The sequence below is a fragment of the Papio anubis genome, chromosome 1 (assembly GCF_008728515.1).
Source record: "Papio anubis isolate 15944 chromosome 1, Panubis1.0, whole genome shotgun sequence".
Lineage (NCBI taxonomy): Eukaryota > Metazoa > Chordata > Mammalia > Primates > Cercopithecidae > Papio > Papio anubis.
Genome location: NC_044976.1, coordinates 158,023,500 through 158,049,924, shown reverse-complemented (window position 1 = coordinate 158,049,924; position 26,425 = coordinate 158,023,500). Strand labels below are relative to the sequence as shown.

At 46.5% G+C, this 26,425-nt stretch overlaps 1 protein-coding gene and 1 pseudogene across 9 annotated transcripts in view; one reads left to right on the top strand and one right to left on the bottom strand.

Annotated features, from left to right (window-relative positions):
* The window catches only part of ATP2B4 (ATPase plasma membrane Ca2+ transporting 4), a 114,195-nt gene that overhangs the window by 23,046 nt on the left and 64,724 nt on the right, over positions 1-26,425 (top strand). The window lies entirely within an intron of this gene.
* Positions 7,710-8,578, bottom strand: LOC103878608 (annotated as a pseudogene). Its single transcript, XR_004179107.1, has one exon. The product of XR_004179107.1 is annotated as a ribosome biogenesis protein NSA2 homolog pseudogene (transcript).

Here is a 26,425-nt window from a genome sequence, read left to right as displayed (position 1 = left end):
AGCCAGGCATGGCTGTGCATACCTGTAGTCCCAGCTACTCAGGAGGCTGAGGTGGGAGGATTACTGAGCCCAGGAAGATTGAGGCTGCAGTGAGCCTTGATCATGCCACTGCACTCCAGCCTGGGAAACAGAGACCCTGACTAAAGAACAAACACAAAACAAAAAAACAAGTGCTGTACTTTACAGCCCAGAAAAATTGAGGTCACGGAAACTCCACAGTCCCCACTCATACCCAGCCAGGCAAGTCACACTCTCCACTCTGGGGCCCAGGGTCCCCATATGCTAAGTGGGGTGTGCTCCAAGTTACCTCCCCTTCTTCCAGAGCTGCTGCGCACTAATGAGAACACTCACTTGTAGACGCTGGACTAGCCTGCGTTGAAGCATCTCAGATTTACCCCAGCCTTCCCTTCCACGGTGATGTAAACAGAGTGGCTTTCACGCACACATCCCAGAACCAGCCCAGTTTTTGCCCTTGTCCTCTGACATAATGCATGCATTGATCAATAGACATTTATCAAGCATGCCTGCCCTGTAAAGCTTGGAGCGAGTCCCTGTTCCCCTGGGTTTTGGCAGCTCAAGGACGGGAGCTCCCGGGGAAGCTGTGCTGAGAAGTCGGCTGAGCCACTGAAGCCACAGGGTTTGGTTTCAGGGACGCCAGGTGAGGGGCGGAGTAAGAACTGGGAGGGTTCCCCAGGTGTGTTCCCCAGGGTGTGGTGTGGTGTGGTGGGGGACAGGACGAGGGTCCCCGGGGAGGGAGAGAGGTGCTTGGCTGGCTGGGTCGAGTGAGTCATCGGCCCCCTCTGAGCAATCGCTGCTGCCCGGGTGGAGTCGGCCCGCCTTATTTGGCGCTTCTGTGCTGAGCCAGGCCTCCAGGGCTAAGGCGTTTGTTTCCCCAGCTGCTCCCCGGGCCGCGCTGGGAGCCAGCTGAGCCTGGCGCCTGCGGCTGAGTAGCACCGCGCAGAGGGCGGGGGAGCTGCAGGTCCGAACTCGGCCGGCCCGGGGCGAGGGCGGGCGGGGAGCGGGGCTGGCTGGAGCGAGCGACGGCGGCAAGGCTACCGCACCCCCGGGACTCGCTGGTGCGAGGCTCCGCGTGCGGGCCACGGAGGTCCTGCACGGGGCAGCTCCCAGGCCTCTTGTCCCTAGAGCAGTAAATGCAGATGAGCACCTCTGCCCTTCACTGTACTCCCACTCTCATCCCCCTCCTCCCTCTACCACCACCAAAAAGCCAGAATGTTTAAGTTGATTGATATTTTTTTTATTAGGCTAATAACATCAGATGCAGTATATTGACTATGGGTTTTTTTTTGTTTTGTTTTGTGTTGTGTTTTTGTAGAGATGTGGTCTCACTGTGTTACCCAGGTTACTCTCTTAATTCCTGGGCTCCAGTGATCCTCCTGCCTTAGCCTCCCAAAGTGCTGGCATTACAGGCATGAGCCACTGTGCCTGGCCTTGACTGTGTTGTTAAATGGCTATTTTAGACCATGAAATTGTCAACAAAAGTTCTTATTTAAAAGAGTCTTGATACCTTTAGGTGGTTCCATGGCTATCTTTGATCATACAAGTTAAAAAAGGTTGCTGGTAAAAATAGGAAGCTTTTTTTTTTCTTCTCTCTGTCTCTGCCTTTCATTTCTGGTTCTATCTCTTGTTTATTTCTCAGGTGCACAAAATTGGATGAAAAATCTACAGTTCATGACACTTTCTTGACTGGTTTATGCATGCCTCTCTTTTTCTACTTATTTATATATGCTATTAATGATTTTTCTTAACGTAATGAACACACTTGAACCCACCACCCAAAAATGAGATCACTACCATTTATTTGCATCCACCTATGAGCCCTTCCTATTCTATCCCCCCACCTTATCACCTATCCCAACCACTGCCTTGTGCTGTAATGTTGTATTCACCATTCTCTTGATAAACATATGTATGCCTAAAGAAACATATTATTTGTACTTGCTTTATATGCTTTATCTAAAAAATATACTAGCTGGGCACAGCAGCACACGCCTGCAGTCACAGCTACTTAGGAGGCTGAGGCAAGAAAATCACTTGAGTCCAGGAGTTCGAGGCTGCAGTGAGCTTCGATTAAACCACTGCACTCCAGCCTGGGTGACAGAGTGAGCCTGTATCTAAATATATGAACACACGGCTAGGCACGGTGGCTCATGCCTGTAATCCCAGCACTTTGAAATGCCGAGGCAGGGGGATCACCTGAGGTCAGGAGTTCGAGACCAGCTTGGCCAACATGGTGAAACCCCGTCTCTACTAAAAATAAAAAAAATTAGCCGAACATGGTGACAGGACGCCTGTAGTTCCAGCTACTCAGGAGGCTGAGGCAGGAGAATCACTTGAACCTGGGAGGCGGAGGTTGCAGTGAGCCGAGATCATGCCACTGCACTCCAGCCTGAGTGATGGAGCGAGACTCTGTCTCAAAACAAAAAAGTGGGCAAAACAAAACCCTTTACAGACAAATAACAACAGAGGTTTCTACCAACAGACTCCTTCACTAAAGCAACTTCTTTTTTTTTTTTTGGACACAGAGTCTTGCTCTGTCCCCCAAGCTGGAGTACAGTGGCACAATCTCAGCTCACTGCAGCCTCCGTTTCCCAGGTTCAAGCGATTCTCCTGCCTCAGCCTCCCAAGTAGTTGAAATTACAGGCATGCGCCTTCACACCCAGCTAATTTTTTTTGTATGTTTAGTAGAGACGGGGTTTCACCATGCTACCCAGGCTAGTCTTGAACTCCTGACCTCAAGTGATCCTCCCACCTCGGCCTCCCAAAGTGCTGGGATTACAGGCATGAGCCACTGTGCCAGGCGTACTAAAGCAACTTCTAAAAGAAGTAATTCAAAAGAAGAAAAATTATAGGCATACCTTATTTTATTGCACTTCAGACACTGCCTTTTTTTTTAAATTATTAAACAAATTGAAGGTTTGTGGCAACCATTTGTTGAGCAAGTCTATTAACACCATTTTTCCATCAGCATGTGCTCATTTCATGTCTCTGTGTCACATCTTGGTAATTCTCATGATGTTTCAAAGTTTTTCATTATTATTATATGTGTTGTGATGGTTTGTGATCAGTGATTTTTTTGGTGTTACTAATATAATTGTTTTGGGGTGCTACAAATGGTGCCCATATAAGGCAGCAAACTTAATCAACAAATGTGTATGTTCTGACTGCCTCACTGACCAGCTGTTCTTCACCTCTCTTTCTCCTGCAGACTCCCTATTCCCTAAGACACAACAATATTGAAAGTAGGCCAGTTAATAACCCTACAATGGCCTCTAAGTGTTCATGTGAAAGAAAGAGTCACAGGTCTCTCACTATAAATCAAAAGCTAGAAATGATTAGGCCTACGGAGGAAGTCATGTTGAAAGCTGAGATAGGCCCAAAGCTAGGCCTCTTGTGCCAGTTAGCCAAGTTGTAAATAAAGGAAAATGTTCTTGAAGGAAATTAAAAGTACTACTCCAGTTAACACGCAAGTAATAAGAAAGCAAAACAGCTTTATTTGCTGACAGGAAGAAAGTTCAAGTGGTCTGCTTAGAAGATCAAACCAGCCACAACATTCTCTTAAGTTGAAGCCTAATCCAAGGCAAGATCCTAAATCTCGTCAATGCTGTGAAGGTTGACAGAGGGGAGGAAGCTGCAGAAGAAAAGTTAGAAGCTAGCAGAGCTTGGTTCTTCAGGTTTAACGAGAGAAGCTGTCTCCACAACATAAAGGTGAAGCAGCAAGTGCTGAAATAGAAACCACAGCAAGTTAGTCGGAAGATCCGGCTAAGATAATTGGTGACAGTGGCTATGCTAAACAACAGATTTTAATGTAGATAAAACAGCCTTCTCTTGGAAAAAGATCTAGGACTTTCATAGCTAGAGAGGAGAAGTCAATGCCTGGCTTTAAAGTTTCAAAGAACAAGCTGACTTTCTCATTAGGGGCCAGTGCAGCTGGTGACTTCAAGTTAAAGTCAATGTTTACCATTCTGAAAATCCTAGGGTCTTTATTTGTTTAATGTTTACCATTCTGAAAATCCTAGGGTCTTTATTTATTTTCCACCCCTCCAGGTTCAAATGATTCTTCTGCCTTAGGCTCCTGAGTAGCTGGGATTACAGTCACCCGCCACCACGCCCTGCTAACTTTTATATTTTTAGTAGAGATGGGTTTTACCATATTGGCCAGGCTGGTTTCAAACTCCTGACCTCAAGTGATCCGCCCTCCTCGGCCTCACAAAGTGTTGGGATTACAGATGTGAGCCACTGCACCAGGCCTTTAGGGCCTTTAATAATTATGCTAAATCTATTCTGCCTGTGGTCTATCAGAGAAACAACAAAGCTTGGATGACAGCTCATCTATTTACAGCATGGTTTACTGTATACATATATATATATTTTTTTCTTTTTGAGATGGAGTTTCGATCTTGTTGCCCAGGCTGGAGTGCAATTGTGCGGTCTCACTGCTCACTGCTACCTCTGCCTCCCAGGTTCAAGCAATTCTCCTGTCTCAGCCTCCCAAGTAGCTGAGATTACAGGCGCCCACCACCATCCTGGCTAATTTTTGTGTTTTTAATAAAGACAGGGTTACATCATATTGGTCAGGCTGGTCTCAAACTCCTGATCTCATGTGATCCACCCGCCTCAGCCTTCCAAAGTGTTGGGATTACAGGCGTGAGCCACCGTGCCTGGCCAGTTTACCGAATATTTTAAGCCCACTGTTGAAACCTACTACTAGTATTTCAAAATACTGCTGCTCATTGACAATGCACCTGGTCACCCAAGAGCTCTGATGGAGACATACAAGGAGATGAATGTTGTTTTCATGCTTGCTAACACAAAATCTGTTCTGCAGCTCATGGAACAAGGAACACATTTGACTTTCAAGTCTTATCATTTAAGAAATATATTTTGTAAAGCTATAGCTGCCATAGACAATGATTCCTCCGATGGATCTGGGCAAAATGAATTGAAAACCTCTGGAAAGAATCCACCATTCTAGATGCCATTAAGAACATTCAAGGGCTGGGAATGGTGGCTCATGCCTGTAATCGTAGCATTTTGGGAGGCTGAGGCAGGAGGATCACTTGAGCCTAGGAGTTTGAGACCAGCCTGGCAACACAGGGAGACCCTGTCTCTACAAAAAGTGAAAAAATTAGTCAGGCATGGTGGTGCTCTCTTGTGCTCTCAGTTACTCAGGAGGCTGAAGTGAGAGGATTGTTAGGGCCTGAGAGGTCGAGGCTGCAGTGAGCCATGATTGTGCCACTGCACTCCAGCCTGGGTGACAGAGTGAGACCTTGTCTGGAAAAAAAAAAGGAAAGAAACAGAATATTCATGATTCATGGAGGAAGTCAAAATATCAACATTAACAGGAGTTTGGAAGACATTGATTCCAACTCTCATGGCTGACTTGGAGGGGTTCAGGATTTCAGTGGAGGAAGTAACTGCAGATATGGTGGAAATAGCAAGAGAACTAGAATTAGAAGTAGAACCTGAGGATATGACTGAATTGCTGCCATCTCATGTTAAAACTTGAACAGATGGGCCGGGCGCGGTGGCTCACGCCTGTAATCCCAGCACTTTGGGAGGCCGAGGCGGGCGGATCACAAGGTCAGGAGTTCGAGACCACGGTGAAACCCCGTCTCTACTAAAAATACAAAAAAAATTAGCCGGGCGCAGTGGCGGGCACCTGTAGTCCCAGCTACTTGGGAGGCTGAGGCAGGAGAATGGCAGGAACCCGGGAGGCGGAGCTTGCAGTGAGCCGAGATCGCGCCACTGCACTCCAGCCAGGGGAACAGAGCGAGACTCCGTCTCAAAAAAAAAAAAAAAAAAAAAAAAAAACTTGAACAGATGAGGAGTTGCTTTTTAGGAATGCGCAAAGAAAGTGGTTTCTTGAGATGAAATCTACTCCTGGTGAAGATGCTGTAAATACTGTTGAAGTGACAACAAAGGATTTAGAATATTACATAAACATAGTTGATAAAGCAGCTGCAGGGTTTGAGAGGATTGACTCCAATTTTGAAAGAAGTTCTACTGTGGGTAAAATGCTATCAAATATCAGTCCTTCATGAGGATGTAAAAAAAGAGGCTGGGCACAGTGGCTCACACCTGTAATCCCAGCACTTTGGGAGGCCCAGGCAGGTGGATCACCTGAGGTCAAGAGTTCGAGACCAGCCTGGCCAACATGGAGAAACCCTGTCTCTACTAAAAATACAAAAATTAACCAGGTGTGGTGGTGCATTCCTGTAATCCCAACTACTTGGAAGGCTGAGGCAGGAGAATTGCTTGAACCTGGGAGGTGGAGGTTGCAGTGAGCTCAGATCGTGTCACTTTACTCCAACCTGGGCAACATAGTAAGACTCCATCTCAAATAATATAATAATAATAAAATAAGAAAAGAAAGAAAAGGAAAAAATGCTGTCAAATAGCATCACATGCTGTAGAGAAGTCTCACTAAAGAGTCAGTCAATGCAGCAAACTTTGTTATTGTCTTATTTAAAGAAATTGTCACAGCTACCCTACCCATCAGTAAGCAGCCATCCACATTAGAACAAGACTCTCCACCAGCAAAAAGATTATCACTTCCTGAAGGCTCAGATGTTCATTAGCATTGGTTTTTTGTTTTTGTTTTTCGAGACGGAGTCTCACTCTGTTGCTCAGGCTGGAGTGCAGTGGTGCGATCTCGGCTTACTGCAACCTTCGCCTCCTGGGTTCAAGCGACTCTCTCACCTCAGCCTCCCGAGTGGCTGGGATTACATGTGCCACCACGCCCAGCTTTTTTTTTTTTTTTTTTTTTTTTTTTGGTGATTAATAGATTAATGTAATGTACAGCCATCCTTAAAGCCACAACATATCACAGATCACAAAAGTGCTTTCACCAGTTTAAAAAAACTTACTTTTTTACATCATCTAAGTAACTACAAATAAATTTCTCCTCAGAGAATCAGTGCAGTCTTCTTTTTTCCTTTTAAAACTTAGCTGGAGTTGCTTAAACTAATTCTTAATACCATTCTGAAAGTAGAAATATGCTGTTTAGAATACAGAAAATGCTAACAAAGTACAAAGACTTTAGTATTTTTTTTCATTTTCATGATTCGAGTAGAAAATAGTGCCAAGTAGGTGTTATTATACGTGGTAAATGAGACGAAAAAAATGTTTAGAATGTGAATTCACTGGACCTTTGCTGTATTCAGAAGTTAAGGATTTCACAGGTGAGAAGATTTCTCTAAGAGTTCTGAACTTTGTGTCTCCTCACATACTTTTAATATAAACATTGTAAACGTAACATCTGTATTAATGTTACCTTTTTTAGGATTAATGATGAATGAGGTAGAACATACTTCAGTTAAATTCTCAGGCACATAATTAAGTGTGTATTAACCTTTTTGAAAAGCATTTTCAACGGACACTGGTGGTTTTTCAGGAAATTGCTGAATACCCACTCATAAATGCAGATATTGATGAAGTAGGATATTTGTATATTTGCTTTTTTTTCAATTGAATTTTATGAACATTCAGTTCAGTCATTCAATTTTATGAACATGGGGTCTAAGCAGATTTCAAAATAAAGACCATTTATAAAACTGGACCGTTTGAATGTTTACAATGTAGTAAATCTCTTGATTGCAGACATGTATGACTGTTTGGTAGAAACATTACAGTAATGGCAGTTTTTTCAGTTGGTGTGTAGTCCTCAATAATTATATATGAAATTGCTGTCAAACCAGTAAGACTGTATTTATGCATCCATCATTTTTAGGATTGTTGTTAACCTGAGCATATTTTCCCCAAATAACTTTGCCTCCTTGTGTCACAAGGTCCAATTCGCACACATTTACCTCAATGACAGTACCTTTGGTAATAACACCCAAAGCTGTGTCCAGTGGGGATGAGGGATTCTTTTTTACACCAAGTGGCTTTCAGTTCAGGATGTGTTACATGGGCTTTCTTGAAACGCAGATTGGCCTGGTGAATCTTTCATATTTAGGTGGTTTTCTTGTAAAGCCATCTCCAACAAAGCAGACTTTAGTAACCATCCTCTTCCATGCCTTCTTCTTTCTCTTTCCTGTTCGAATAACTTTTAATACTGCTGTTTCTCCCTGGGCACGTACTTTAGGCAGAGGGACTTCTCATTTTCTCACCTTCTCTTTTCGTTTCTGTTTAATCATATTGGAAAGTACTTCGGCTCGAGATTGTCCCTCTCTGTCCAGCAGACAGGCAGGTCCTGCTCCCTGTGGAGTCTTTTCATCCTTCTTTTGTTTGGTGTTTCTCTTTTCATGCATCTTGATAGTCTTTTTCATTTGTATTTTCTCAGCATGATGCTGTTTATGGTAAAGCTTAGCCTTCAGACCAATCATTTTCTTTGCCTTCTTTGAACATTCATGAGCCTCTCGACTTTCCTTCTTTCTCTTTTTCTCATGGTATTCCAAATGGTATCCATAGTGTTTACGGTGTAATTCAATATATTTGTTCTGTGGCATGGTGACGGCCACAGAGCTGCCAGGAGCAGCTCCTGGAGTGCAAAAACGCTCTCAATTTTAAGGTCTCAGAGACCCATGAACCCATACCGTGCAGGCCGGGACAAGAAAGGGTCACCCTTTTTTAAATATATATATATATAATTTTTTTTTTTTTTTTTTTTTTTTTTAAATTTGAGACAGAGTCTCGCTCTGTCGCCCAGCCTGGAGTGCAGTGGCGCGATCTCAGCTCACTACCAGCTCCGCCTCCCGGGTTCACGCCATCCTCCTGCCTCAGCCTCCTGAGTGGCTGGGACTACAGGTGCCCACCACCACGCCCGGTTAATTTTTTTTTTTTGTATTTTTTTAGTAGAGACGGGGTTTCACTGTGTTAGCCAGGATGGTCTCATTCTCCTGACCTCGTGATCTGCCTGCGCTGGCCTCCCTAAGTGCTGAGATTACAAGCGTGAGCCACTGCACCCGGCCTTAAAAAATATTCTTAGTAGAGACAGGGTTTCACCATGTTGGTCAGGCTGGCCTTGAACTCCTGACCTCAAGTGATCTGCCCCGCTCAACCTCCCAAAGTGCTAGGATTACAGGCGTGAGCCATGGCCGATCATTAGCATTTTTAACACAAAATATATTTTAATTAAGGTAGTCACATTGTGTTTTTTAACCATAAAAACACTTAATAGACTATAGTATTGTGTAGACATAACTTTTATATGCATTGACAAACCAAAAAAGTAATAAATAACCAGGAACTTGCCTTATTGCAGTGGTCTGGAACCTGCAATGTCTCTGAAGTATGCCTGTACTAAAAGGAAAGTCTAAGATTCAAGAAGGGATGATGGACTGGGCACTGTGGCTCATGCCTTATAGTCCTAGCATTCTGGGAAACCAAGATGAAAGGATCTTTTGGGCTCAGGAGTTCAAGAACAGCCTGGGCAAAATAGACCTCATCTCTAATAAAAATTTAAAAATAAATAGATAAATAAAAGCCTGGCATGATGATGCAGGCCTGTAGTCCCAGCTACTTGGGAGACTGAAGTGGGAGGATCACTTGAGCCCAGGAGATTCAGTCTGCAGTGAGCTATGATGGCACCACTGCCCTCCACCCTGGTCAACAGAGGAAGACCCTGTCTCAAAAAATTTAAAAAAATAAATAAATAAATAAATAAAACAAAGAAGGGATGATGAGCAAATAAAATGGTAAACATGGAGTGAAATCTAAATATTGATGTCAAAGACAAGAAATACAAAAATGTCTAATAGATATGAATAAAATGAAGGTATAATTAAAATCCTCAGTAACCATAGCATATAAATTGGAAGGAGAGGCCAGGCGCGGTACCTCACACCTGTAGTCCCAGCACTTTGGGAGGCCAAGGTGGGCGGATCACAAGGTCAGGAGATTGAGACCATTCTGGCTAACATGGTGAAACCCCGTCTCTACTAAAAATATAAAAGTTAGCTGGGCATGGTGGCACATGCCTGTAATCCCAGCTACTCAGGAGGCTGAGGCAGGAGAATCGCTTGAACCCAGGAGGCGGAGGTTGCAGTGAGCCTAGATCGTGCCACTGCACCACTCCAGCCTGGGTGACAGAGCGATCCTGCATCTGAAAAAAAAAAAAAATTGGAAGGTGAATATAGTAATTGGAGTTTAAGTGTTCTAAGATCCTTATATTTTCTACAGAAAAAATTAAAGATATTGATTATTAGAAGTCTTTATGTTAACATTTCTAGGCTAATACATGTTAAGATTTCTAGGCTAATACTCAAAAACTTGGTATAATGTAACTTCCAAACTAGCAGAGGGGAAGAAAAATGAAAAGGAAATACAAATGAAAATGACAGGAAATATGTCCGTTAAAAAAAAAATGTTGTGATATAGAAGAAAATAATATTACCATTTCTTGAATAGCTCTTATATTAATCACTTTGAATCATTAATCTTTATAATTTCATGTAATATATGTCAGAATGACAAGCCCAAAGCAGGCATTTAAAATTATAGTTTCTGGACAGGTGCAGTGGCTCACACCCATAATCCCAGCACTTTGGGAGGCAGAGGTGAGAGGATCACTTGAGCCTAGGAGTTTGAGATCAGCCTGGACCACATAGCAAAACCTTGTCTCTACAAAAACATTAAAAAATTAGCCAGGCATTGTGGCACACCCCTGTAGTGTGGAGGCTGAGGTAGGAGGATCATTTGAGCCCAGGAGTTTGAGACAAGCCTGGACCACATAGCAAAACCTTGTCTCTACAAAAACATTTAAAAATTAAGCCAGGCATGGTGGCACACCCCTGTAGTCTACAAAGGAGGCTGAGATGTGAGGATCACTTGAGCCCAGAGGCCGAGGCTTCAGTGAGTTCTGATCATGCCACTGCATTCCAGCCTGAGTAACAGAGCAAGACCCTGGCTCAAAAAATAAAAATAAAAATTAGCTAGGCATGGTAGTGCATGCCTGTAGTTCTAGCTACTGGGGAGGCTGAAGCGGGAAGATTGCTCCATCCAGCCTGGGTGGCAGGGTGAGACCCTATAGCTAAAAAACATATATAAATAGCAGGGCGTGGTGGCTCATGCCTGTAATCCCAGCACTTTGGGAGGCCAAGGCGGGTGGATCACGAGGTCAGGAGTTCAAGACCAGCCTGGCCAAAATGGTGAAACCTTGTTTCTACTAAAAATACAAAAAATTAGCCGGGCGTAGTGGTGGGTGCCTGTAATCTCAGCTACTCAGGAGGCTGAGGCAGGAGAATTGCTTGAACCTGGGAGGCGGAGGGTAGAGTGAGCCAAGATCATGCCACTGCACTCCAGCTTGGGCGGCAGAGCAAGACGCCATCTCAAAAAAAAAAAAAAAAAAAAAAAAAACAGAAACTTGTCCGAGGTCACAGAGCTTGGATTCCAATCCAAGTATTTGAAATTCAACCCAAGCTACTTTCCCCTTTACCATGTGGTAGATTTTTTGTCTCTGATGCCAAAACGTCATGTAACAGCCAAGAACATGGGTTTTTTGGACCTGGGTTTATGGTCCAGTTACGCCACAAGTTAACTGTAGGGCTTTAGGTCTCAGTTCCTTCAATTCTTGAAAGGGGATAAAAATAGCTATCACAAAAGGCAGTAGGTTGGAAACTTGTGAGAATGCATGCCATTGGGGTGAGAATGCATCACTTGGGGTGGTGGAGATAAAAAATGAGGTCCCAGTTCAGTGTAACAGCAGATGAATAGGCTCCTAGAGAGCAGTAAGAAGAGAACGGAGGTGGGGGGTGGGGGGAGGCCTGGGCGTGGTGGCTCACACCTGTAATCCCAGCACTTTGTGAGACCAAGGTGGGCAGAGCATGAGGTCAAGAGATCGAGACCAGCCTGGCCAACATGGTGAAACCCCGTCTCTACTGAAAATACAAAAATTAGCTGGGCATGGTAGTGAGCGCCTATAGTCCCAGCTACTTGGGAGGCTGAGGCAGCAGAATCGCTTGAACTGGGAGACGGAGGTTGCAGTGAGCCAAGATTGCACCACTGTACTCCAGCCTAGCAAGAGTGAGACTCTGTCTCAAAAAAAAAAATAAAGAAGAAGAAGAGCATGGGGACTGGGCGCGGTGCCTCATGCCTGTAATCCCAGCACTTTGGGAGGCTGAGGTGGGCGGATCACTTGAGGTCAGGAATTTGAGACCAGCCTGGCAACATGGTGAAACCTTCTCTCTACTAAAAATACAAAAATTAGCCAGGCGTGGTGGGGTGGCCCTCTAGTTCCAGCTACTTGGGAGGCCAAGGCAGGAGAATTACTTGAACCCAAGAGGCAGAGATTGCAGTGAGCTGAGATCACGCCACTGCACTCCAGCCAGGGCAACAAACGAGAAACTTGGTCTTAAAAAAAAAAAAACTTTCCCAAGGTCAAATGGATAGTGATGGTGGTGGTGGATCTGGGATTTGGCCCTCTCTCCACAGAGCTTATGCTCTTAATCACTGTACCATACTTTAAGAGATGAATGATCACTGAGAAGGAGAGCTCTCATGTCTGGAAAGCAACTCAAAGGCAATATTATGAAAAAAGTGTGGCTTCTGCCAAAGTTGGGTTTGGATTCTGGCTTGTCTTCTTACTGAGTGAGCCTAGACAAATTATGTAGCCAGTTTTCTCCTCTGTAGAATGGGAGTGATATGACCCATTTCCCAAGGTCGTTGAGAGGATCAGATGAGATACTAATACAGAGTGATCAAAAAGCCTGGAGACTTACTTCTCCGTCTTGGATCAAGAAAGCCTTAGCTGTACCTGCTCTAACCAGGTGCCTGTGTTCTCTGAGCTGATGATAGGGTGACTTTGGGAGAGGAGAGGATGAACACAGATGCCTCTCTCCTGCTCTTTAAAAAGGTGATTTGTCTATCCTATGCCCACCACCCTCAGTGCACTCCCACCGTTGTCCCCCACCACACACAAACACACTGCATGGTATTCAGAAAGCCCAGTCTGTTTCTCCGCCCCTTTGCCTTGTCACTCAGCTTTGCCAGGTCCCTTGAGTTCTTTGATGTTGTGCCAGGCTCTGTGTGGGCTCCCAGCCCTGGGCATGTCTGTGGTGACTGACCTGTGCCCCACTGGCCTGCACCTCCATTACCACAATGGGTCTGAGCCCTGCTGACAGCAGCTGCTGGTCCCACGTCTGGAACTTAGCTCTGCTCTTCCCTTCTCCACCCTTCTCACCTATCTATACCAGCATGAGTCTTCCATCTGCTCTTCTTTCTTCTCCTATTTTTATTTATTTATTTATTTATTTATTTATTTATTACTGTGATAAAATATACAAAACATAAAATTTACCATCTTAACCATTTTGTTGTTGTTGTTGTTGTTGTTGAGAGAGTCTCACTCAGTCGCCCAGGCTGAAGTGCAGTGGCATGATCTTGGCTCACTGCAACCTTCACCTCCCAGGTTCAAGTGATTCTCCTGCCTCAGCCTCCCGAGCAGCTAGGACTACAGTCACACTCCACCATGCCCAGCTAATGTTTTTTTTTTTTTGAGATGGAGTCTCACTCTGTCGCCCAGGCTGGAGTGCAGTGGCACAATCTCGGCTCACTGCAAGCTCTGCCTCCCGGGTTCATGCCATTCTCCTGCCTCAGCCTCCCTAGTAGCTGGGACTACAGGTGCCTGCCACCATGCCCAGCTAATTTCTTTTTCTATTATCAGTAGAGACAAGGTTTCACCGTGTTAGCCAGGATGGTCTCGATCTCTTGACCTCGTGATCTGCCCGCCTCGGCCTCCCAAAGTGCTGGGATTACAGGAGTGAGCCAACACGCCTGGCCTAACTTTTGTATTTTTAGTAGAGACAGGATTTCACCATATTGGCCAGGCTGTTCTTGAACTCCTGACCTCGTGATCCACCCGCCTCAGCCTCCCAAAGTGTTGGGATTACAGGCATGAGCCACCGCACCCAGCTTATCTTAACCATTTTTAAGTAGACCGTTCAGTGGTACTAACTACATTCCCAGTGTAGGGTTCCCATCACCATCATCCATGTCTAGAACTTCTCCTTCATCCCAAACTGAAACTCTGTACCCATTAAACAATAATGCCCATTCCTCACTCCATCCAGCCCCTGGGAACCTCCACTCTACTTCCTGTCTCGATGAATTTGCCTATTCTACATACTTCATATGAATAGAATTATACCCTATTTATTTGTGTGTGTGCAACTGGCTTATTTCACTTAGCATAATGTCTTCAAGGTTCATCCGTGTGGCAGCATGTGTCAGAACGTCCTTCCTTGAATAATCATTCCATTGTATGGATGTGCCACACTTGTTTGTCCATTCATCTGCCCATGGGGGCCCTCCTTTTTTTAATCACATTTTTTGGGTATATCATCCTTTGCAGTAATATGAAGAGAATAGCCTGCTCTTTCTTTGTAGCAGGAAACTGAGGAGGGTCACTCTCCCAGATGGTGGAAGACAGGTGGAGTTGAGTGTGCTGTTTATAAACTCCGTCCTGAGGTTTTACCCTTCCAGAGGTCTCTTTTCTCGACAAATACTTAATGCGCGTGACATCATCTGAACCCAGAAGTGCTAGCTAGAGAGAAGTGATTATCTGGGGCCACAATCTTGCCTTTGCTTGCCTTCCTAGGGAAAGACCCTATTGTTGACCCTAAAGATTCCCTCCTTTCAATACTGAAGGCCTTTAAAGGGTGGAAAGACTCTAGAGCAACATTTTGTTTCCCGTTTATATGTTTCGGGTTTGTATTTGCTTTTGTTTTTTGCATTTCTTCCCCTTGTCAGTCTTTGTCTTTCCTGGTCCCGATGCACTTCAATATTTCTGGATGTGCTGTACTATAATCCTAGGCCTTCTTAATATGGGTGTGTCCTGTCTTCTTTATTTAGAATTGTGCGGACTGGGAATTCCCTAAGGGAAAAAGCCCTCTTCCTTTCTTTCTCTAATATCCCTCCACCCTTTTTTGTTCCCTCCCTTTTGTACCTCAGCACCACACCAGGAAGTGTACCGCCTCCATCTAGACCACAAACTGTACCCTCAAGGTGTCCATGGCCAAGAAGAATGACACACACAGACATCACACGTACATTCAGCATGTCTCACTGTTACCTCTGAGAGGAAGTAGGAGAACCTGTATTAATCCTCTGAGCTCATCAGGACACGAATCCCCAGCTCCAATGTCCTGGGTTGGGCCTAGAATTATCCCACTATTTTATACAGGCTGCTCTCTCTCTCTTTTTTTTTTTTTCTTTTTAAGCCAGGTCTTGTTCTGTCACCATGCTAGAGTGCAGTGGTATGATCATAGCTTACTGCAGCTTCAAACTCCTGGGCTTAAGCAATCCTCCCTCCTCAGCCTCCTAAGTAGTGGGGACTACAGGCACGTGCTACCACGCCCAGCTACTTTTTTATTTTTTGTAGAGATGGTGTCTCACTGTATTGCCCAGGCTAGTCTCAAACTCCTATCCTCAAGTGATCCTCCTGCCTCAGCCTCCTGAGTCTCTGGGATTACAGGCATGAGCCACCGTGCCCAGCCTCTTCTCTCCACTTTCTCTTAGGACCTTGTAGTATGGAGTAAACCTTAGCTTCTTCTATGTTCTTCCTGTGGTTGAATGGCCTTAATTGAGTGAGTCACCTCACCTTTAAGACCATATGTTATAAAATCTGTCAAAGAACGATATTGTCAGTCCTGTCTAGCTGAAAAGATTGTCGCAAAGATCAAATGTCAGAGTGCTTTGAAAACTGTGAAGCATTACCCAAATGTGAGTTCTTAACACAGAGTTCTTTTACTGTCATGAACTTTTTCTGTCTTTTTACTCAGTCTTGCTGACACCACTTAAAAAGGAACCTCAGACAGATAGATTCCACAGATATAGCTTCAAAAATTAGAGATGCTGGAGAAGTCTGTGAATGGGGAGTACCAATGTCCTCCTGGTACACAGAGCCAAGGGTCCAGACCCAGGACTGGAAAGTATAGGAACACGGTGGCCAGAGGCACGGGGAGGCTCTGACAGAAGGGCAGAGGCAGTGTGCCTTACTGTTCAATGGTTTCTTAAGATACTTGATCTTCATCCAAGGGCAAGGGCCATTGCACATGAAAAAAGTAATAATCCTTTCAACTTTGGTATGGGGTAGATGACTTTTTGATCCCCATTTTTTTAGATGAGGAAACGAAGGCTCAGGGAGAATGGATTTGGAGGAGGGTTGGCTGAGAGGCACTGGTGCTACTTGGGAAGGACTGTCACAGGAGAGCCTGTGAGCTGTGAGGGGCAGGAGCCTGGCCCGGGTGCAGAGACCCCACAGGGCTGCCTGCTTTGGCATCTTCAGCCCTGCCTCTGGTGCATCCCCAGGTCAAACTGCATTCACTTCTGATTTTCTTCCTGAGATATTTTTCAGGATTTGGTGACCCAAGGGAATGCCAGGTTGATGGTTAACTGCACCTGCTAGTCCTTAAGTTACTTTTAAAGATTTTAGAAAGGTGAATATAGCCCACAGGTGCAAGGCCCATCTGGCAAAACTTAGGGTGGATTTCATCTCCCAAACCACCTCCTTACCTGGTGCCCATGTTCAGGGCACATGCTACCTGACTGTATATAGCGGCTCTGGAAAGAGAAGGTCCCCTTCTGCTCAGGCTGAAGGGGAGGGCCCACGCTGTGATGAGCTCTCTCCTGCAGCAGCTCGATGACCACAAGCTAGCGGCAGGGGAAAACCTAGAGGTTTTGGGTAGGCACAGGCAAGCAGGCACGGGAGATGTTTCTGCCCTTCCTTTGACACCCAATACAGACTTCTTTGCCTCAGATGTCTCTTCCCCTGTCCTGCTTTCCCATCAAGATTGTATAGCCTTGGCCTGGCTCGGTGGCTCACGTCTGTAATCCCAACACTTTGGGAGGCCGAGGCAGGCGGATCATGAGGTCAGGAGTTCGAGACCAGCCTGGCCAATATGATGAAACCCTGTCTCTACTAAAAATACAGAAATTAGCCAGGCGTAGTGGTGCATGCCTGTAGTCCCAGCTACTCAGGAGGCTGAGGCAGGAGAATCACTTGAACCTGGCAGGCGGAGGTTGCAGTGAGCCAAGATCACAGCAGTGCACTCCAACCCAGCGACAGAGCTAGACTCCATCTAAAAAAAAAAAAAAAAAAGATTGTGTAGCCTTTTTATCCAGTGCTCAGCATAATATTTGACTCGTATGTGCTTAAATGTAAAATGAGGGGATTTGTTTAGACTTTTCCATCTACATTGCTATGATTATGGGATTCTTGTTTGACGTAGTTGGTGGGAAAAGTAGGGGACCTGCTCCCTGAAAAGACCAGGAACTTATTGGCTAGTGTTGTTACTGGTGATAAAATTGTGACAGGTCTGACCTGCCTCCTAGCTTGTGGTCAGCCCACCCTGGCCCCTGTCTGCTTTGAGAAGGTGGTGGAGCATACGTGGTAATTAACCTACAGTGGTGCCACAGTTGCTGCTTCTGGGTATAGCAGAGCGGTGAGCAACTCTGTCTCCTTTCCAAGCTGGCACCAGCTCAGGAGGAAGCATCCAACGGGATTCTCATAAGTGGCAGAGAGCTGCCCATGAGTCTGAAAGGGAATTCCTGGGCCAGGTGGCCGCACTCAGCTGACAGCTCCTGCTAGGAGGAATGGTAGCATTTTGGTTTCTTACAATGTTCTCCTCCTCTGGCTCCTTTGAAATGAGAGTTGAAAGAGTCCTGACCAGGGGACCTGCAGGGGGTGGACAGCAAGGCAGGCCTCAGTTCTGGAAACAGCACCTCCACACATCACTTCTGGGGATAATTATCTCATCTGCCCTCTTGCAGGCAAAATTCAGAGTCTTTGGAGGGCCTTCGCCTTCCCAAAGCAGCTTAATTTTGGCCTCTGTTCTTCCTGCCTCCTAGGTTTGGTTGGGTGGACATTTAATATAGTTGAAAGCTGACTCCTCTTCCTATTAACCTCCTAGGCTTATCTCACCCTCTGAATAGGGCCTTATAATCCTACAAATGAGGCCTCTCTCCCTATGCTCACCAGGAAAAATTGAACTCTCAAGACTGTCCATTTTCTTTGCCCTGTTATGGAAACTTCTCTTCCTTTTGCCATATCCCCCTTTCATCTTGGCTCTAGAAACTATTCCCTTAGGGAGAAAAAGGCAGTTGCCTTCCTGCCCTTCTTTTGAACCAAACTTCTATTTGTGGTCTTGGAAACCATGACAACCTGGCCTAAGAAGCCACCTTGAGCATCTTGGAAGTTAATATTTGAGAGCTGTGTACTCACAACTGTGAGCTCTCTAGCACCTTTCTGTTTTTGTTTTGTTTTGTTTTGTTTTGAGATAGGGTCTCAGTTTGTCATCCAGGCTGGAGTGCAGTGGTGCCATCTCCACTCACGGCAACCTCTGCCTGCAGGGTTCAGGAGATCCTCCCACCTCAGCCTTCAGAGTAGCTGGGACTGTAGGTGTGCACCAGCATGCCTGGCTAATTTTTGTATATTTTGTAGAGATGGGGTTTCACCATGTTGCTCCGGCTGGTCTCGAACTCCTGGATTCAAGCAATCTGCCCACCTCAGCCTCCCACAATGCTGGGATTACAGGCGTGAGTCACCGTGCCCGGCCTCTAGCACTTTTTTCCAAAGGGGGACAGAAGCCGGTGATCTGCTGAGAGGAGAAAGTTTCAAACAAAGCAACCGTAGGTAATCCTTCTACAAGTACATTAGCAAAGGAGCAATGTTCTGTGTAGGTTCTAGAGAGTGGATCTGGGCAGCTTTCGCTGGGAATCTGGAGTGATGTTCTGGAGTGTGGTCTATACTTATTTTTCCTGTGCTCTTTTCTTCTTTCCGCTTCTCACAATTACTCAGTTACTCAGTAGACAAGCGTTGGAGGTAGTTATCTTTTCGCTTACACCAACTTTTTTTTCTTTCTTCTCGATATGTTTGTCCTTCTTGCTCGGGTGCTACCTTTTAAAGCCCAAAGTTGGGAATCCAGGGAGCTGCGATGATTAACTGCAGGAGCCCAGTGGAAGAATTCCACAGCCTTAGACGGCAAAGTTTCCATAGCCTCACTGCCGTGGGACTTCCCCCGCATGAAGGAGAGCTCTCTTTCTTGGGCTGGCCATTGGAGGAGGGAGGGAAGAGAGCTGGCTGGCGTGTCCTCAGCTTCTCTGAGGATCTGGCTGCTTACAGAGAGAGGGCCCAGTGACAGGAACCCTAAAGGGAGGAAAGCAACCCCCTCCCCCCACACTGAAAAAGATCCTTCTCTGGTGATGAAGATCTTGCTAATTTGGAACAGCTGGCCAGGGCGTGTTAGACTGGAGGAACTGGGGGGAAGCTTGCTCTGGCAATCTTCTGCAGAAGCAAATGTTAGGCAAATAGCATGAGATGCCTACGAAAGTTTCACTCTGCTTGGATAGGATGCGTGATGCTACTCCTCCTCTGCGAATCCTTGTGTAGTGATGGGGAAAGAGAGAAGAAAGCAGCCTGTCACCAGGGGTTGGATTTTAGCGTCCATATGTCTATTCCCCACCACGCTCTGTAGGCTCAGAGTGGAACGGAGGTGGAACAGTGGAGCCATCTTGCAGCTTGTAGTTGGGTAGGACTAGCTTATTGTGTTCAGTTCTTGAGTTGTCAGGTTCCTTGGGAACCCTGAAAGGAGCCAGGGTCGGACTGTAGCCCCAGGTGCCTTTTCTATCTGTCTAGTCTCCTGGCCACTTCCTTCAACAAGCCACTCCTCTATTTATGCTAGATTGGGAGCTTGGCTGAGCACACTACATCCTGACTTTGGTGGTTTGTTTTGTTTTTTCATTTTTTAGAAGGCTGTAGTTACTGTAACTGACTTTTGTATTTAATCCATGGGAATATTCTCCTATCCCTCCCCCTCCCCTACCTAGAGTCTTCAATGTTAGCTGTTTATCTCTATCTCCAGTGTAGTTAGTTCCTGCATAAATGTTTGACTTAGACAAGCAAGCTCCAGATGGATTGGGGAGAATGCAGATTGGCTCATGGAATCTGGTCCCACATGCCTTTGACCCATCATCCGTGACCCCAGTGACACAGATGGGCCCTGGGTTGGTGCTGGCTGTGACAGCCCCACAAGTACCTGACTTGCTTCTCAGCACATTCCTGCTCCTTCCACTATGTGAACCACTGTGGACTGGGACAGGACTGATTGGTTTCAGAAATTATCCAGGCAAGGAGAGTTAAATTCCATCCAATTAGGCTGTCCCTGGAGATGTGGAAAAAGAGAATGAGAGAGACAGAGAGACTGAAATAGACAGACAGATTGGGGAGGAGGAGGTAGGGGAAGGGATACACATAAGTATGGGATAATAAAGTTAGAAGTTTGGGAATGAGGTATAGAGAAAAATGGGGACGTGGAAATAGTTTGGTGCTAGGTATTCTTCTTATGATCTTGGTAGCTCAAGGCTTTAGAAGTGAAATAATCCAGAAAATATCTTATTCTGTTACTTCCTACAAACCTCCCACCACCATCCCAGCAAGATTTTGCCTTGAAGGTTGAAGTGGTGTTTAAAGCAGTGTATATGGGAGTTTAGAATCAGCTGGGTTGTGTTCACCTTTGCCTCTCCCTGGAGATTAGATGGATTCCTTCAGTGATGGCTCATCCCCCTTCTATCTGGACCAGAACCTCTCTGACTGTGTCCTGGAGATCAAGGGAGATGTGCCCTCAACCATTCACTCAGTCTGCCAATTTTAAGGTGCAAAGAATGCGGGGAGATGGAGCAAGTGCTGAAGGAATGGTGCCTGGGTCTTGCTGATTGTCTGTGGAGACTGGATCCCTTTCCAGGACTTTTTGTTGTTGTTGTTGTTTGTTTGTTTGTCTTTTTTGAGATGGAATCTCGCTCTTGTTGCCCAGGCTGGAGGGCAATGGCGCAATCTCAGCTCACCACAACCTCTGCCTCCCGGGTTCAAGCGATTCTCCTGCCTCAGCCTCCAGAGTATCTGGGATTACAGGCACGTGCTACCACGCCAGCTAATTTTTTTTTTTCTTTTTCTTTTTTGAGACAGAGTCTCACTCTGTTGCCCAGGCTGGAGTGCAGTGGCGCAATTTCGGCTCATTGCAAGCTCTGCCTCCTGGGTTCATGCCATTCTCCTGCCTCAGCCTCCCGAGTAGCTGGGACTACAGGCGCCTGCCACCACGCACGGCTAATTTTTTGTATTTTTAGTAGAGACGGGGTTTCACCGTGTTAGTCAGGGTAGTCTTGATCTCCTGACCTCGTGATCTGCCTGCCTCTGCCTCCCAGAGTGCTGGGATTCCAGGCGTGAGCCACTGCACGCGGCCAATTTTTTTATATTTTGTACAGACGGGGTTTCTCCATATTGGTCAGGCTAGTCTCGAACTCCTGACCTCAGGTGATCTGCCTGCCTCAGCCTCCCAAAGCGCTGGGCTTACAGGCGTGAGTCACCATGCCCGGCCCCTTTCTGGGACTTTCATGCTTTCCCTTCCCTTGGAAACGGAAGCACGCTGGATGGAACAGAGAGAGGTGGCTCAGTCATTAATTACACAGGTTAGGCCAGGCTCTGGAGCTGAGGTTGGGATAAAGAGGTGATGACACAACCTTTCTGCTCACTTGTAAGAAAAATACACAATACGCTCCACTTTCTCTCCCCTGAGAGACTTCCATCAACAATGACCAGCTGGGGCTGAGTCACCTATTTGCCTGCCCTTTGTCTCTTTCAACAATGAGCCCTGTGTCCATCACTGTGGATGTGAGCCCTTTGAATAGATGTTCTTTCTAGTCCATGAGTTTTGGAAGCTCACTCTACCTTGGGACACTGAAACATGTCTGCATCTCTCTTTGTCTTTTTATGGCTTCCCAAGTAATGGCCACTCTGCTTGAGTTCATGCTCTTTCTTATTTTTTAATTTTTTTTTTTTGAAATTGAATCTCACTCTGTCACCCAGGCTGGAGTGCAGTGGCACAATCTCAGCTCACTGCAACCTCCATCTCCCTGATTCAAGTGATTCTCCTGCCTCAGCCTCCCAGGTAGCTGGGAATACAGGCATGTGCCACCACACCTGGCTAATTTTTGTATTTTTGGTAGAGATGGGGTTTTGCCATGTTGGCCAGGCTAGTCTCTAACTCCTGACCTCAGGTGATCCACCCGCCTTGGCCTCCCACAGTGCTGAGATTACAGGTGTGAGCCACCGTGCCCAGCCAAGTTCATACTCTTAAGCCTAGGAAGAGAAGCACAGCTTATCTGGAACCTTAATTCCTGGTTAGTGCCTTTCCATCAGCCTATACCCAACAGTCCAGGACTATATCTTTTTTATCTCTGGACCCTTTCCTCACTACCCTATAGGAACTAGGATGCTGATGATAGTTGGTTTGACAGGTTTAGAAATAGTGCCTGCTCTGCTCTTTTGACCTCAAGGTGCTGCCAAGACTGATTTTTATCCCAAGTTCTGATTTCTCCAACAAGAGCTTATGAGCTAACCAGGGCTGTCAGTTAGGACTTTGACCTCTCCTGGGGCACCAGAAGGATGCTTCCCTGATGGGAGCATCAGTGTCTTCCCCCTTCTCCTGCCCTCTCTCCTCCCCGTGGGGAGTGTTCTCATCTATATCCTTTCTGAGCCATGGTGGCATCTGGGAGACATTCAGTTATCTTATGAGATGGGAGGAAATGGAACAGTCTATTCTATTCGTTCTTTTTAACACTGCCCTAACTTTATTTTTATCTGGTTAATATGTCTGTCAGCAGTAAGAGGTTTTTAATCTCCTAATAAGTGTATACCCATTCAAAAGAAGCTGGAATAAGGTGGAGAAAAGGGATTGATAAATTCCTGCAGCATCTTTATATTCCAACTAGCTGTTTCTGAAAGGTGACTCTTTCTCTTACTCACATGCTGTTTAGTGATCGACAACCTATAGCATATTTATTAGTCAGTTCACTCTTTCAGCTCAGTTGTGTGTGAGTGTGTGCATGCCTGTGATTAATTACCACATGGACTTGTCACTCCCACTTTCTTGACCTTCATTTTTTTTCTTTATTTTGTTTAGATTTTAAAAAATAGGTCTCGCTGTGTTGCCAAGGCTGAACTCAAACTCCTGAGTTCAAGCAATCCTCCCTCCTCAGCCTCCCAAAGAGCTGGGGTTATAGGCGTGAGCCACTGTGCCTGCCTCTCCTGCCCATCTTGAACCATCTATGGCCGTTATTTCTTTTCTTCCTTGCTATTTTAGTTTTGGTTGAGGGAGTCAAGGCAGAGGGCCATAGTGCTTCCATCCAATAGATGCAGACTGACCTCTGATCACTCCTTAACACTCCTCGGCCAAAAACCTTTCCCATGTCTCTGGTGCCTGAGACATATGTGTCTAGGAAGGAATCAGCCGCACTGTTACTCATCCATCAGCATCTGAACCTCGCATGCTGACTCCAACTCTGTGGTGCTAAGGGTCCTCACCACCTTGACTAAAATCTTGAGTCTTTCTGTGCAGAAGTAACCCTTCACCCCAAAGCTAAGGAGAAAGGATTGGATGAAAGTTCTCTGTAGAAGTGGAGGAAACATGTGTCTCCTCAGAGGCACCTTTAGAGGTGGTTCCCTGCAACCCTCCAGCTAGAGTGAGCAGGCTCCTTGCCTGGGGGGAGGGGTGGGGGCTTCGAAGCTCTCCTCCCACCACCCCTGGTGAATCCTCCGCATCTTCCTCCCTTGATACTGGCAGCTGGTGGGGGCTGGGGGAATGGAGGAGTGCTGCTGTTAGAGCAAGAAGACCAAGTGGCTTTGTCTCTTCTCAGTAATATAAGTGCAGTGAGGTGAGAAGACCCTGGGGTTTAGCATTTCTCCTTGAGGAGCTGAGCCAGAGGCAGGGCTTTGGTTCCTAAGTGATTAGAGGCCTGTGTGGCCAGAGGCCACACATTCCCTTTTGGAAGGGAGCTCTCCCATACTCCTTGCTTCCATCTTCCCCTTCCTGGCTCAAGTCATAGGCTCTATTTTCTGGCTATCCTCTTTTTGTTCCTGAGAAAGTTGTGGTGGCTCTTTTTTTTTTTAAGCTGATTTAGGGGGTTGGGAAAGGAAAACTTTAAAAGTAAAATAATAAAAAACAGACCACTCTGCCATTACAGGCACATAAATAGCTTTGCCGTCTCTGGGCTGCACACTCGCTTTGCCATAGCAACCTAAAGCGACTGTTTATAACAGCCTGTCAACTGGCCTGGAAACCAGCAGCTGCTGCTGGCCGGCCTGGCCTCGGAGCAGCAGGCAGGTACTCCCTGAGAGGTGTTATGGAGGCGGTGGGTCTGGCACTTCTTGTGGAACCGTGGGCAGGGGAAAGGCACCCTGGGTTCCAGAGGCGACCGGGGCAGTAATGTTTTGGGAGCCAAAGTGAGCAGCCAGTGTCTTTTGTCTTCGTTTTCCCCTCACCTGTGTATGGGCCCCAGCATAGCTCATCTCCTGTGGAGATAGAAGACAGGGCTGGGAGGGCATTTGCTCCACTGGAACCTGAAAGGGGCCTGGGTGTCTCTCTGAACCTCACGAGGTGGCTTGTTTTAACTTTTCAAATAGACTTTGGCTTCTGTTGTAGCCTGTTGAGTGACATCCTTTCAAGTCTGTTTTCTCAAAGACTGAAAAAAGTGGGCTTTTTCGGGGCTCTATCTGGGAAAGGGGGCTGTCTGGAGATGAATGGAAGCAGAGATTAGCAACCCGGAAGGACTAGCGGAGGGAGAGGGAAGAGCGAAGGAGATACATGGCAAGACCTTCCGGTGCCTTCCCATGTCAGCCTGGAGCTGAAGGGGTTCATGGAAATGCTTTGGAACCTTGCAGCATTTTCAAAGTGTGGTCCCCAGACCAGAAGCAACCGCTCACCCTGTTAAGGAACTTGTTAGGAATGCACCTTCCCAGGTCTCATCTCCGTTCTTCTGCACCAGAAACTCAGGAGTTGGCAGGGAGGGGGCCAACAGGTTTGCCCCAGTTCTCCAGGAGATCCTTGTGCTCACTCTGAGTTTGAGAACCACGGCTCGAAAGCATTACTCAAGTGCAAGAAAGCATGATCAGTCCACTTTCCAAAGCCCGAGGCTGACTGAAGGAATCCTGTCTGTGCAATGTGTGAACAAGAAAGAGTAAAACAGGCGCAGAGGGGTGGCAGGTTATTAGGGATCGTTCCTGGCCCCCTTTTTAAATAAGCACTGTCTTTTCAGCATGGAGCCCTCGCTGTGCCTGTGACTTCCAGGAAACCGGCCCAGAGAAGGCTGGAATAGGTAAAGTGGGGATGGGAGGTTCTCTGTACTCTGTACAGGTGAGACTGTCAGAGGAGAGAAAGGAAATGGGAGCAGCCAGGCCTGATGACCAGTATGGGACATGCTGACTAGTGTCTGGGCCACAGGAATGTTGTTTTGCATCCTCTCCTGCTGAATGCCTGGGGGCAGAGCAGCTGCCCCTGGTGCTCCCTTTTGGTGGATGAGATGTGGCCTCCTCAGTCTGTGGCCAGGCAGCTTCTTCCCCCTTGTCCTGAGGGCTCCACCAGAACCTGAAGCCTGGGAACAACCAGGTCCCGACCCAGTAGCCCAGGGAGATGACCCCTCTCCATGAGCATAACATGATTCTGCTGAAATTCGTTTCTAAAAATAACCTAGGATCCGATCCAGCTGCTAAAAAGCCCCTTTGTTCCCTTGAAACCAGAATATGGAAAGCCACAGCAGCCCCAAGACAGACAGTCTATGTAGTCCAAGGGAGTACATATACGAAATACTTGAATGCTGCTGCCGGAGGGCTGCGTCCTGTCTGTGGCCTAGAAGCTTCCTGCCGCAGCTCTGAGGAGTGAGAAGCAGTTATCCTTGCTAACTCTTATCCTGAGTGAACGGGGTCAGGAGAGGCTGCCAGTACCCCTTTTGTTAAACAACAGACCTTCCAGATGGCGTTGTCACTTCCACCTGAAGGTGGCTCTTGTCCTCCTTAAACAACTGAAGGAAATGGTGAGTGCTGCTGTTTCATCCTCTACATTTTTTTGAGCTCTAGCTTGCTGTGAACACCCCTACCTCCACCCCATACACCCTCTGAGTCATTGGAGGACACAGAGGTGACCCAGGCCAGTGTGACTCACACAATTTGAAAGGGGTTGGCTTTTCCAAGGCTCTGGGCCTGAGGGACTGCCCTTCTTCGTCTTGATAAATTTTTTTTTGAGATGGAGTTTCACTCTGTTACCCAGACTGGAGTGCAGTGGTGCGATCTCAGCTCGCTGCAACCCCTGCCTCCCAGGTTCAAGCGATTCTCCTGCCTCAGTCTTCCGTGCAGCTGGGATCACAGGCATGTAACACCACACCTGGCTAATTTTTTTTTCTTTTTTCTTTTTTTTTGAGATGGGGTCTCACTCTGTCCAGGCTGGAGTGCAATGGTGCGGTCTTGGCTCACTGCAGTCTCCACCTCCCGGGTTCAAGCAACTCTGTTGCCTCAGCCTCCTGAGTAGCTGGGACTACAGGCATGTGCCACCACACCTGGCTAATCTTTTGTATTTTTAGTAGAGATGGGGTTTCACCATGTTAGCCAGGATGGAATTTTTGTATTTTTAGTAGAGATGGAGTT